The following is a 13738-nucleotide window of genomic DNA, read 5'->3' as shown; positions in this document are numbered from 1 at the left end:
TTTGTTGACTTGACAGGTCCGGGTCACCCGGGGGTTCATATTTGACCAGATCGAAGTTGATCGCGAGCTGACCGTTGGGGGATAAAATTTATCCCCCCGGGGGCGCCCAGAACCCCTTCCAGGCGCTCGGACCAGTACTATAAATAAAGTACTGATCCGTACATTCAGAAAAACGAACTTGTAATCAATTCCTTCTATGCTTTCAATTCTGTTCTTTTCATTTGTGCTGTCAACGCTGTAAAGAGGCTACTCCGCCCAGAGGAGAATCAGATAGTGCGCTTACATTCCTTGGATTAGCAATCCCCTGATTGCAAACCAAGTAAAACTCCGGTGTCTGCTTTTCTTTACTTAGTCTCTTTTATTTATTTATTACAAGTGTTCATTATATAGTTGAAATCCGAGAAAGGTTCGAGTTTTATTTTGTAGGGCAATTCACCTCTCCCCTCTTGCCGGCCTCCAAAGGGACTAACAGGTAATAAGTGAAATAAAGTTTTAGGCTTTCCTAGGTTCGAGTTCGAATTGCAATTGCATGTCTGGTTCAAGTTCGTTGAATTAGATTTGTATCAGAGATTGAGTGGCGTCAATCGGGTCAGATAAATTATCACCGAGCTAGATTCCTTGAATTAAATCGTACTTTGCGGTCATATAAAAGTGGTTGAGTACAACCAAGAGTTAGTATGGGAGGCATCTCTGTTATCATATAAAGGTGACAGTGACCCCCACCGACGTAGCTAAGTTGGTACTCATATAGTAGATTTGCATCACATTAGCAAGGTTTGAATCTTCTAAAGTTTATTTTCTTAGAGAATAAGTTCCTCCCATCCATGAGACAACTCAATACCATGATTTACAAATTTTGGAATGGACAATGGAGGGGTGCTTGAAATGTGGGTTATCAATATTATTTTTCCATCACATATAAAGATGAGAGTGTTGTTCTAGTTAGAGATTTCTTTATTATTTTCATGCAAATTATGTGCATATCTTTATCATGTATTTCTTTCTTCGACCATCAATCGAAGGATTGTTGGCTTAAAGTTACAAAGCTATATAATTTGTTTATTTTACCGGCGAAAGCTTCCATAAAATCCATATAATTCTTCTTCTTTTCTATCAAGATAGCCAACGTACAACAAGATAAGTGTTTCACTTCTTGGATTAGTAGGGCAATAACTCGGAGACCTAAAGATCTAAATAGGGATTGTCTTGGGTTGTAGTGTAGCCTAATTTTTTTTCCCCTTGTGCAAGTAGCTCAACTCTCGACACACAAACATCCGCTTCCTCCCCATCACCAACAAGCCTCTACCTCCTCGTCCTCCTCCTTTTAGCCTCCACACTAGCTTCCAAGGCACCTTGTGCTGATGTCGATACATTTACAAGTGATGGCTTGCTGAAGGCAAATTTGCCTAACGGAGGTGGCTTGCAGGGAAGAAGGATGAGCTACAGATGAAAGTGGCAATGGCTTGTAGATGGAAGAAGATGTGCAAGGAAGATAGAGATGACTCTCAATCGGGATTCTACTGGATGTGATGCTAGAGCTTTGAATGGAGGTTGCGAGATTTTTTTCATGAATTACATGAGTTGGGAGAGAACTTTCGGATGGAGGCATCTGTGTGAGGGCTAGTGCCCCCATGGCCATAGATGAGTTGATATTCGGATGGTAGATTTGAATCATAAGAGAAAGGTTCGAATCCCCTTGTGTTTATCCTTAGGAAACAAATTCTTTCCACCTAGAAGGCCGCTAAGTAGTATAATTTACCTCCCTTCTATAAGGCCTTGGTTTGGACAATGAAGGGATATCTGGGTTGAGCACTATCACCTTTATTACAGCACAGTGTGAGGGCCAGATGAAGTTCATGAGTTGAACTGGCCTCAAGAGAACCAACCTCCAATCGAACCAATATAAGATGAAGCAACTCTCAAATTGAACTGACTTCTAAATTGAATCGACCTTAAAGTTGTGAACCCCTCTCCAAATTGAATCGAGTTGTGTTTATTGCTTGAAGAGGTGTACGGTTGATGGCTTGAAGAGGTGAACTGGCCTTAATTAGGTGAACCACCTCTCCTCAACTATAGTATTGGGTTCAATTCCCTTGATGGGACAAGATCATATTCACATTATTTCAGAGATAATACTTTAAATGTAGGAAAAATTATAATGAACTTAAAATAAACTCTTGTTTGTAAAATGTGGCATGAATGAATTAAGCATGAGAGCAAAATAACCCTCTATATTAAACAATATTTGGTAAGGATTTAAACATAGATTTTATTATAAATGAATTTTTTATTTCAAATTTTATTAGGGTACAACTTTATTGAATAATATAATGTAATGATTATATATATATATATATATATATATATATATATATAATTTATTACGTTAAGTTTCTAAATTATCACACACCTAATAATAAGCATTATATTTAGAAGCTAGACTAAGTAAATCAATTATTAAATAAATTATTAAATTGCCTTTTCTTTAGAAGCCCAGAAGGAATAAAAAGTGTCTTATTTGGCTCAAATTTAATTTTGTCGATTTTTTTATTTCTTGCTATATTTATATTTATTTATCTAATTTTAGAACCTAAAACAGTATAAAACACGCTATGTAGTTAGTTGACTTTCAACAATTCTAAAACATATTCATAGCAAGGATGAAGGCGATTAGCTTGATCATAGTATTATTCATTCTCTTCGGCTCGTGCCTTTATAGTCAAGGTAAATATCAATATGATAAATCATTATTACTAGAGAAAATATATTCTTATTATATTTTCTCATACGATACAGGGCGAGTGACTCAAATGTTTCTTGATAATGAATTGAATATGATGAGCAAGAACCAGAGCAAGTTGGCGTTGACTTTTTGTAAAAAGCAATCGCCGTGTGTGGACTTTAGCCCTTGCTATTGTTGCTTAGCCCTTGACCCAGAGAAGAAGAATTGTGTTCGAACAAGAGAAGAGTGTATGGCAAATTGCCCAACTTGTGACCCTGATTGTCACCCACCCTCGCTTCCTTGATTAGTCGATGATTCATAAGAATGTTCAGTTCTTTTCAGCAAAATAAATGAAGTTGCTTTTAATAGATTTAATTAGTATTTTCCAGTATAATGAATTTGGTTATGATATTCTCATGTTCATTTTTCAAGATTCATCGTCTCTCCTCCAAACAATTATCAATTAGTGTTCTTTTAGAAATAACTAGAGTTTTATTAAGATATCTTTCAGAAAAGATCGATTAGAATTTTTTTATTAGATAAACTAAAAAGTTACGTTGTTTATTCATTTTAAGAAAATATGTTGAGGTTTTGATTATCAATTTATAAATTGGATTAAAATCTTATACACTGTTAGCATTGAGAGTTTAAATTATAATAAGAGTTTTGAGCATCGTTACTTTTTTATATAAATTATGATTTCCTTATAATAGAATTATTCTTTCGATCTCTTCCTTCAATCCAACCAGGTAAATATTCCATAATAATAATAATAATAATAATAATAATAATAATAGGATAAAAATCAAATGACCCTCATCATTTGTGAAATAATCAGATGAACACTTCCTTTTCAATTAAAGTTAAATGGACATTCCATTTACTATGAAATATCCAAAATACTTTCACTTTATGTTTGGTTCAAAAATTATGTGTGTCTGAACTGGATTTAAATTTTAGATTTTATATAGAAGCTAGCAAGTAATTTCTACAATGTGTAATAATTAGTTACTAATTTGTAAAACTTAATTATTATATCATTTTGATTTTACTTATTGGAAAGTGATAATCTAGTTCACACAATATTTCAATAAGCAAACAAATGAAGGAGATTCCATACTACCCACAAATCAACATAATCTAATCATGATTTGTTGTATATAAGCTAGCAAACAACTACTAAGTGAAAGTCTGGTTAAAATAACATTGGACTCTATGATACCTATTATATTTTAAATGAACATAATCTAATCACGATTGGTCATATAGAAACTGAAGGATTGATACACGTGAGAGAGAGGGTGAATCATATTATTTTAAAATTTCTCTTTTTTATTTTTAAAACAAGTACGTAGCGGGAAAAACATAAGTAAGAATTTACTTAGTTTGGAGTCTTCGACGACTTCTACTTCAAGATCCAGACCCTTTGGACCTTTCTTGATGGGTAATTCACTAATATAGAGCAATCAAATATAGAAACGAAGGAAATGTAACAAACCTACACTTATGCAAAAAAAAGGAAGTGTAGTTTGCTACCCAACACAAAGATAGAGAATTTGGTTGTGCTCGGGTATTGGTGTTGGTCGGTCTGTAGTAATTAGGTGTAGTAGAGTTGTAACACAATAGTAGCACAAAGACAATGCATCACAATGATTGAGGAAGCTTGTAAAAAAAATTGTATTGAAATTGCTGATCGAGACTACCTTATATAGGTAATTGGAGGCGCCTCCAATGACACTGATCCAATTAGCAAACTCCGGTCATTATCCTCTTAAAGGTACCTCCAACAGCTTCAAGGCACCTCCATTAGCACCGAGGCACCTCCAACCACCTCCGAGGTGCCTTCATTGACCAAAACTTCATTTACGAAGCTTATCTACGCGAGGGTGCCTCCATCTTGTGTAGGACGCCTCTAGTGCTTCATTTGAGGTGCCTTGAGCTCTATTCATTCAAGATTGACTTTTTGCAATTAACTCTTGTAAAAACAAGTTAGTCTAATAACAAAAAAAATTTACAAAATAAAGTTAACACATTAAATAAAACAAGAGTATGAGTTACATCTTGTCATACCAAGACTAGGATCTAGTCTTGGTCTCAACCTAAATTTCTAAATGGATCTAAGTTGAACCAACACATATAGTTCCATTGAGACTCATCCTCACTAAATCTCTCTTCTACATTACTTATCTCTACTTACCATTTACAGACTTACTTGACTTTGATCTCTTGTCCCACCAGATCTTCTTGCTAGATACCCTATCTAGACTTTAGCTAGTTGTCAGGTCTTATAGACCCAACTAGACTTACTGCCAAATATTTGGTTCTCTCTTGACCTATTAGGCTTCCTACCAGTTATCATATCCTCTTGACCTAATTGAACTTCAGCCTAGTGTCAGGTCCTTTATGTTGGTGTGATTATCACTAAAGGTCTAACTCAGGTTTTGATGAATGACAAAGTAGATTAAGTTAGTTTTGTTGTGATCTAACACTTTGACTGAGTATGTAGGAGAAATCCAGCTAGGTCAACGGGCCAACTGGATAGCTGGTGCAAAGCCCAGCTAGGTCGACGGGCCGACTAGATAGCTGGCATGAAGCCCAACTAGGTCGACGGGCCGACTGGATAGCTGGCACGAAGTCTAGCTAGGTCAACGGGTCTACCGGGTAACTAGCAGGAAGTCCGGATAGATTGATGGGCTGGCCAGATGTCTGACAAATAGTAAGTGAAGATAAGTCACTAGATGAGACTGACTGTGAGGATGGGTCATAGTTGAGGAACATTAAGTGTTGGTCCAGTTTAGGTCTATTTAGGATCCCTAGACTGAGACCTTGACTAGTTCCTGGTCCTGGGAGGACAGGAACTAATTACTCTATTTATTATATTTGTGATAACATTTGTCTTGCAGGGTATTTAGACTAACACATTTGTTGTAGGGAAAGAAAGCAAGCTGCCTTCAGGTGAACAGTACCCGAGGGTGCCCTCCATGGCTATGGAAGGCGCCTTGGTACTGTTCATGGAAGGCGCCTTCCATGGCTATGGAAGGGGCCTTCCGCGGATAAAATTTGACTTCGCTGCGGATAAGTGCCAAGGAAATCAAGATAACTTTTGCCTCATTGGAGGCGCCTTCCATGGCTATAAGAGGCGCCCTCCAAGCCCTTTATAAGGCAGTCTCGAGTAGACACTTATACAATTACATATGAGCTACTGTGCGTTCATTCAATCTTCCGACTGCTCCGGATTGCTGCTACAACTCTACTATGAAGCTCCTGAACCCGATGACTAATTCGAGGAGTTCTGGTCGTGCTCGACAAATAGACATCAACACAAGAAGTGCTCTCATTTCGATCCATAAGAGTGTTGGTAACTTTGTCTTTGTACTTAATTACTATAAAAGGGCAAGTGTAGTGTATTGCACTTGACCTAAACTTTTTGTACTTGATTATCTCTTTTGGAGGTACCAGAAGAGGTTTTTAGTGGATTTCCCATCAATAGGTCCGCGGGACCCGACCTTAGAGTAGGAGTCGCCGAAGGCTCCGAACCAAGTAAAAACCACCTGTGTTTTCTTGTGTCTTGGTTTTTTGCTTTCTCATTTTCATTTTTCACTGCGTACTCTACTTTTAATTTCTAAAAGAAAACAAGTTTTAAAAACCACGTGATTTACCCCCCCCCCCCCCGCCCCGCCCCCGCCCCCGCCTCTCTCACGTGCGTCATGATCCAACAAGTGGTATCAGAGCAGGTATCGCTCTAATTTGGTGCAACCATCAATCAGGCAAAAGGGGTAATTTTTCTCTTCATTTTTGACATAATCCAATTAGTATAATTATCTCTTTGGAAAGTTCTTTTTTGTAGCAAATTAATCTGAATTGGTGCAATACCAATTCAGTCGTAATATTTTTTTCTTCTTTCTCTCACACTACTAATCCAAGACCAAGTCTTGGGACCCTTTCTCTCTTCTCTTTTTGTGTGCAGGATTCATGGCCCAGTCCGAGGGTTATAGCACCGTCCGACCTCCCCTATTCAATGGTGATAATTTCTCATACTGGAAGAAGTGAATAGAAGTCTACCTGAAGACGGACTTCGATAAGTGGTTCAGCATCACCAGAGGCTACAAGACTCCTGTCGATAACTTCGGAAATCCGATGGACCCTGAACAGTGGAATCCAGAGATGAAGAAGAAAACCCAGACGGACTTTAAAACCCTCAAGACATTACAATGTGGGATAACAAAGGAGGAGCTAAATATAGTGGGCCCACACAAAAATGCGAAGGAACTGTGGGACAAGCTCATCGAACTGCATAAAGGAACCAACGACGCTAAGGTAACTAAACATAATCTTTATTTAAATAAGTTATTTAATATAAAAATACAGGAAGAAGAATCAGCGAGTCAACTCCACACGAGGATAAAAGACATTCTCAACGGGCTTACACCATCGACCACCAAATGGAGAACCACGACTTAATAAGGTACACCCTAAACACATTTTCTCAAAATGCACTATGGGCATCCATCGTGGATGCCTACAAAATTTCAAAGAATCTTTCAAAATTAAAATTAGACAAATTATTTTGTGAACTTGAGCTACATTAACAAACTAACGCCAGAACCGAGATGTAACAACCCGACCTTCTACCCTTACCTATCCGGTCAGACTTTACTCTTTCATTGCTTGATTTTATACTTACAAATATATATTTCTCGGTCTAGAGATCTACTCTAAACTTGTTTCGACTGATAGGATATGACTTGGAGCCAAGCAGAGCTGGAAGGGAGTCTAGAGCTTATAGCGGGTCTGGGTCATGTGGCCTTGACCGGCCATGTAGCCTTGCCAGAGAAGGAACATGACGTGGTCATGTGGTGATGACCGGCCGTGTAGCCTTACCGAGGCCACAATTTGGCATGGTTGTGTGTGCCACACGGCTGTGTAAGGTATTCCCGACTGGCACAGGGCATGACCGTGTGAGGGTCACATGGTCGTGTCCCCTTGGCCGAGAGGAATAGGGGCACGACCGTGTGAATCCACACGGCCATGTCACCTTGGCCAAGAGGAAGAGGTGCACAGCCGTGTGAATACACATAGCCGTGTCACCTTGGCCGAGAGGAATAGGTGCACAGCCGTGTGAATCCGCACGGCCGTGTCACCTTGGCCGAGAGGAAGAGGCCCGAGGCCATGTGAATCCACACGACCGTGTCACGGGTCGTATGGGGGGCACACCCTGCTCAACAAAAAGAGGTTGTTCTCCCCTTTGTACTTATCTTTGGGTTAGGGTTTTCTTCCATTGCTTGAAGAGGGGTCCTCCCCTTTGGGGAGACCCTAGATCTTCCCTCTTGCCACTCTAATTACTGCCAAACTGATAAATTCATCCTAAGCAACTAGTGATAGTATTTCATGTAGAGTGGAGAGAAGAAAATACTTTAGCATCTAGTTTTAACATACTCCATAAAATAACAAGTTCCCAGATCTCCTTCCACTGTTCCGTCACACACACACAAAACATTACTCCTGCTACCTCCTCCTACTCGAGCTTTCCTTTACCTTTATTTGCAATATAAGGAAATGCAAATCTATAAGCGAATGCTTAGTAAGTACCATCTACTCACAAAACAAGCATTAAAACAAGAATATGCTTTTCAAAACTGCTTGGGAAAGAACACAAAACTCGCACTTTACAGTAATTCACGCTAAAATGCATAATTCAGAAATATGTACATGACATGCATTTTTGAATAAATTTATCATGCAAAACATCAACTTAAAACTATGCTAGCAATGTAAACATGTAATGGAAACATAAATCTGGCCATACTATAGAGTTCATCCATGCTACACTTCATAACTCAAGTTCTCAAACTTAAGAAGGCCTCCACTAAGACAAACAACAAAGTTTGAAAACTTTATATTATATAACTAGTGAAAATAATAATAAACTTGCTTGGGCCCGACATTGTACCACTTTGCGCGCATCCTTAATAAGATTTGAGGTAGCTAATTCCAAACCTATCAAGGTACTACTAGGCGAACTAGGGGCCTAGGGGCGATCTAGGAGCCCACCCATGGACCTTGTGTCCAGTACATGCCACTTTAAAGTAAAATACTTTCTTTTAAGTATTGCTTTCTTATACTTGCACTTACTTGTCATTTAAACAAGCATCTTATGTGCGCTTAATCCCTCACACTTATAGGGAAGCATTTTAGGACACTTGAATATGCTTCTTAGCCCCAAAACTAAATGGGAAGCAACTCAAGATACTCTAAACATACTCTTAATCCCAAAACTTTAGAGGGCATCTTACAATCATAACATGTATCTTCTTTAACATGCATAAAACATATCACAACGTGTATCTTCTTTAACATGCATAAAAACATATCACAACATGCATCATCGAAGCAACTCATACTGCAGGTGAGTAGTACTTACTTCCTTTCACTAGATCTTACTATCATAGGGTGTAGGGAAGACAATCCTCTCTTGTACGCCTTAATCTCCAAGTCACCTTTCCCGCGCGTACTAATCCTTGTGAAAACTCTCCCCTTAGATTCTCCTCTTGAAGAACTTAGAACTTGGAACCCTAAGGTTCTTGGCCGAAAACTAAAAAGAGGAGAAGAGGAATTTCGGCTAGGGAGAAGAAGAGGAAACCAAAAATTAGGTTTTTGGTCTCTTCCATTCCCTTTTATACTAAGTGGAAGTTGAAGCATCTCTTCGCACATAAGCTACATATAATGAATAGTTTCTTATTTCCAATGTGATGTTTTACCACCACCTAATGGCTACTTAAACCAATCCTAAATCAAGGGTCTAGAGTTCAAATCCCAGCCCAGGTCATTTATATATATATTTTTATTTCTCTTCTTCTATTTCTTTTTGCTCTTTTGGAAGAGAGAAAATTTACAGGTGTTACACAAGAAAGGTGTTGCTCTTTTTACAGGTTCCTCCAAGGAAAAGTCAAGAACCATTCCTAAACCTGAAGGTGAGTCTGACCAAGACTCAAAAGACAAAGAACACCTAGTGAACTCGGTAAGAAAAATGTTCACCAGGAGAAAGAAGAACTTTAGTAGAAATGACCTGCAGAAGATCAACTCCACTACCAAACCAAAGAATGTGACCTGCTTCGGATGCAACAAGAAGGGCCACTACAAGAACGAGTGCCCGAAGCTGAAGAATGACAAAACCAAGGCAACCAAAAAGAATGCACTAAAAGCAACGTGGGACGAATCGTCTTCAGATGAATCGGATGTCGAAGATTAGAAGCACCGGAGCTACCTCGTGCTGATGACCCGCGAATCAGAATCGGAGGATTAATCGGAAGACGGGTCTGAACCCGAATCGAGCCACGAGTCCATACACGTTTCCAAAGGTTCCGAGGAGGTAAACTTTAATTTAAGCAAAAAGTTTTTTAAAATCATTGCATGTTTAAATAGAAAATTAACTGAACAAGAAAATCAAAATAAATTGCTCCTTTATATATATATTTTTATTTCTCTTCTTCTATTTCTTTTTGCTCTTTTGGAAGAGAGAAAATTTACAGGTGGTACACAAAAAAGGTGTTGCTCTTTTTACAGGTTCCTCCAAGGAAAAGTCAAGAACCATTCCTGAACCTGAAGGTGAGTCTGACCAAGACTCAGAAGACAAAGAACACCTAGTGAACTTGGAAAGAAAAATGTTCACCAGGAGAAAGAAGAACTTCAGTAGAAATGACTTGCAGAAGATCAACTCCACTACCAAACCAAAGAATGTGTCCTGCTTCGGATGCAACAAGAAGGGCCACTACAAGAACGAGTGCCCGAAGCTGAAGAATGACAAAACCAAGGCAACCAAAAAGAATGCACTAAAAGCAACGTGGGACGAATCGTCTTCAGATTAATCGAATGCCGAAGATCAGAAGCACTGGAGCTACCTCGCGCTAATGACCCGCGAATCAGATTCGGAGGATGAATCGAAAGACGGGTCTGAACCCAAATCGAGCCACGAGTCCGTACTCGTTTTCGAAGGTTCCGAGGAGGTAAACTTTAATTTAAGCAAAAAGATTTTTAAAGTCATGACATGTTTAAATAGAAAATTAACTGAACAAGAAAATCAAAATAAATTGCTCCTTGAGGAAAACCAACAACTCAAGGAACAAATTGAAAAATCAAATCCAAATCAAGTCGTAAAACTTGAGGAGAAAAATTCAACAATAAAAATTAAAATTAACAAACTTAAAGGGTTACTAGAAAATTTCACAATTAGATCTAAAAATTTAGATCTAATATTAAATAATCAAAAAACAGTATACAACAAATCTCAGCTTGGATACAAGTCCAGCTCAACAAATAAATCATTTATGTCACTTGTAACTCAAACCAAAACACAAACTAAAGCTTGAGTTCCAAAAGCGTGTCTAACCACACAAGTAGGAATTAACCAATACTACATACCCAAAGATAAAATATATTCTGTAAAATCAAATAACCCAAATCAAAATTCAAAACATAAAATTAAATCAACCAAACCAAAGTCAAACCATAGAAATAATTACAAGACCAACTCAAATCTCAATTATCATCAAGTTCATTTACAAAAGTAATCAACATAACCCTAGAATTAAAATTTAATACAGATCAATAATTCAGGGGGAGGCTCCAAACTAGTTGGCACCTCCAAAAATAACCTACCTGGCAAGATAATTAGGATTAGCTTAAAAAGGGATCAAAAAATAGTATATAACAAATCTCAGCTTGGATACAAGTCCAGCTTAACAAATAAATCATTTATGTCACTTGTAACTCAAACCAAAACACAAACTAAAGCTTGAGTTCCAAAAGCGTGTCTAACCACACAAGTAGGAATTAACCAATACTACATACCCAAAGATAAAATATATTATGTAAAATCAAATAACCCAAATCAAAATTCAAAACATAAAATTTAATCAACCAAACCAAAGTCAAACCATAGAAATAATTACAAGACCAACTCAAATCTCAATTATCATCAAGTTCATTTACAAAAGTAATCAACATAACCCCAGAATTAAAATTTAATACAGTTCAATAATTCAGGGGAGGCTCCAAACTAGTTGGCACATCCAAAAATAACCTACCTGGCAGGATAATTAGGATTAACTTAAAAAGGGACAAAAGTTTAACTTGACCTACGGTACTGGTAAAGTTTTGGATGATAGTAGGTTAGGGAAGCACCGTCTATGCATATCAAGGAAGATATTTGTCACGCCCCCAAAAGAGTCCCTGCCAGACAAAAATCCGGCAACATCTCCCTTGTACCGATGACAATATGAAGCATCACTACAAACAAAATATACATCAGCCACATGCGGCTGGAATATTTATATACACAACCACGCAGTTATAATAACTGCCCACACGGCTGGAATGAAACAATCACAACCACGCAATTATATATAAAACAACCCACACGGTTGTAATAAAAACCAACACAGCGGAAAAATGAAAACGGAAAGCCCAATACAACACAATCAACACACTGCTAGCCGGCTAGGCTTTATACAACAACCACCACAACAAATACAACAACCCACCAAATACAACAAATACAAATAAAACATATACAAAACCAAAAACGACCTTCGGATGTGACGTAGGACCCGGCAGACAGGATACTCCGAACGACACTCCAACCATCTACCTGAAAACATAAAAATATACATGCGATAGTGAGTATAGGTAACTCAGCGGGTAATAGAAAAGATAGTGCATGGTCTATAAAAAAAATATAGAGATCAAAGGTATACAGTCTCAGTAGGGAATCAAAGAACATGATCCTACTATCATAATCAATGCATCTGAACATATCAGACCTACTAACCTGACATACATACTGTACAAACCACAACCGACATAATGATAGATACATACCCAATCTGGAATCAACACCTGGTACAATGGTTAGTAAACTCACCATATCTGCAACAGACCTACTCGTGACACCTGTGCAATATAAATACGACTGCAAATACATGTAAAATAAATGACATGTATGCAGCATGACAACCATATGCAACAATCATATCGCAAACAAATGCAACACACCACAAACACATGCAACTAGTATCTACTAGGCATGTATGAAAATATATCTCCAAAGATGCACCGCGCATCAAATGCAAATGTGCATGCATGCTCCATGGTCACCCCCGCCACCTCTCTAGACACCACGACCCTTGTATGGCCGAGACGCTTGGGTCCGTGACAAACCGTACTAGCCTCCAGTACATGCACCGCTATAGGCGGCCGAAGCGGACGGTCAGCTAAGTAGTTATATAACTACATAGCCAAGGGTCCCTGACCACTCATAACTCAAACCCTCTGACTACTGTACCCTCAAGACCCACTACTCCAGAGTGGTCGAGGCTGGCAGAACACTGAGCGGCTGAATGAGCGTGACAGGACTAGCTCCACTCCTAGCTACCACTCTCCATCAGTGGTCGAAAGGATAGCTATAAACGACTGACGACTCTCTCCACCACAAGGAAGACAATAGTCGTCAGCAATACAATGAATGATGAACATGATATATATATAATCATGATACGAACACCGTCATCATCCATGCAACTCTAAATCCACCTAAGTACACTGCAACATGAGTATGATCATCAAGATACCTCCATATATCTCACCAAACACATATACACCACTACATATGCATAGTCAACCAAGAATCTCCGATAATCGCCCTAACACATGTACACCGAACATAGGTACAATCAACATATATCCTCCAGTAAAAACACATCAAACACATGTATATACAACAAATATACAATCAACACAACTCCTCCAATCATCACACCGGACAAATGTATACACATCATACAAATGGACAGTCATCATATAAACACTGCCAACGAACCATACACTACCATACACACTCTACATGTGCACAAATACCACAGAGTATAGATAATCCAAAGTGTAGACTGTATAAGAGTTAAATAGATCATCACAAGGGTCAAGCATAAGTATCATGCAGGAAAAACAACAACCGATCATGGT

This window comes from Zingiber officinale, chromosome 7A, assembly GCF_018446385.1.
Source record: "Zingiber officinale cultivar Zhangliang chromosome 7A, Zo_v1.1, whole genome shotgun sequence".
NCBI lineage: Eukaryota > Viridiplantae > Streptophyta > Magnoliopsida > Zingiberales > Zingiberaceae > Zingiber > Zingiber officinale.
This window is presented reverse-complemented; position numbering follows the sequence as displayed.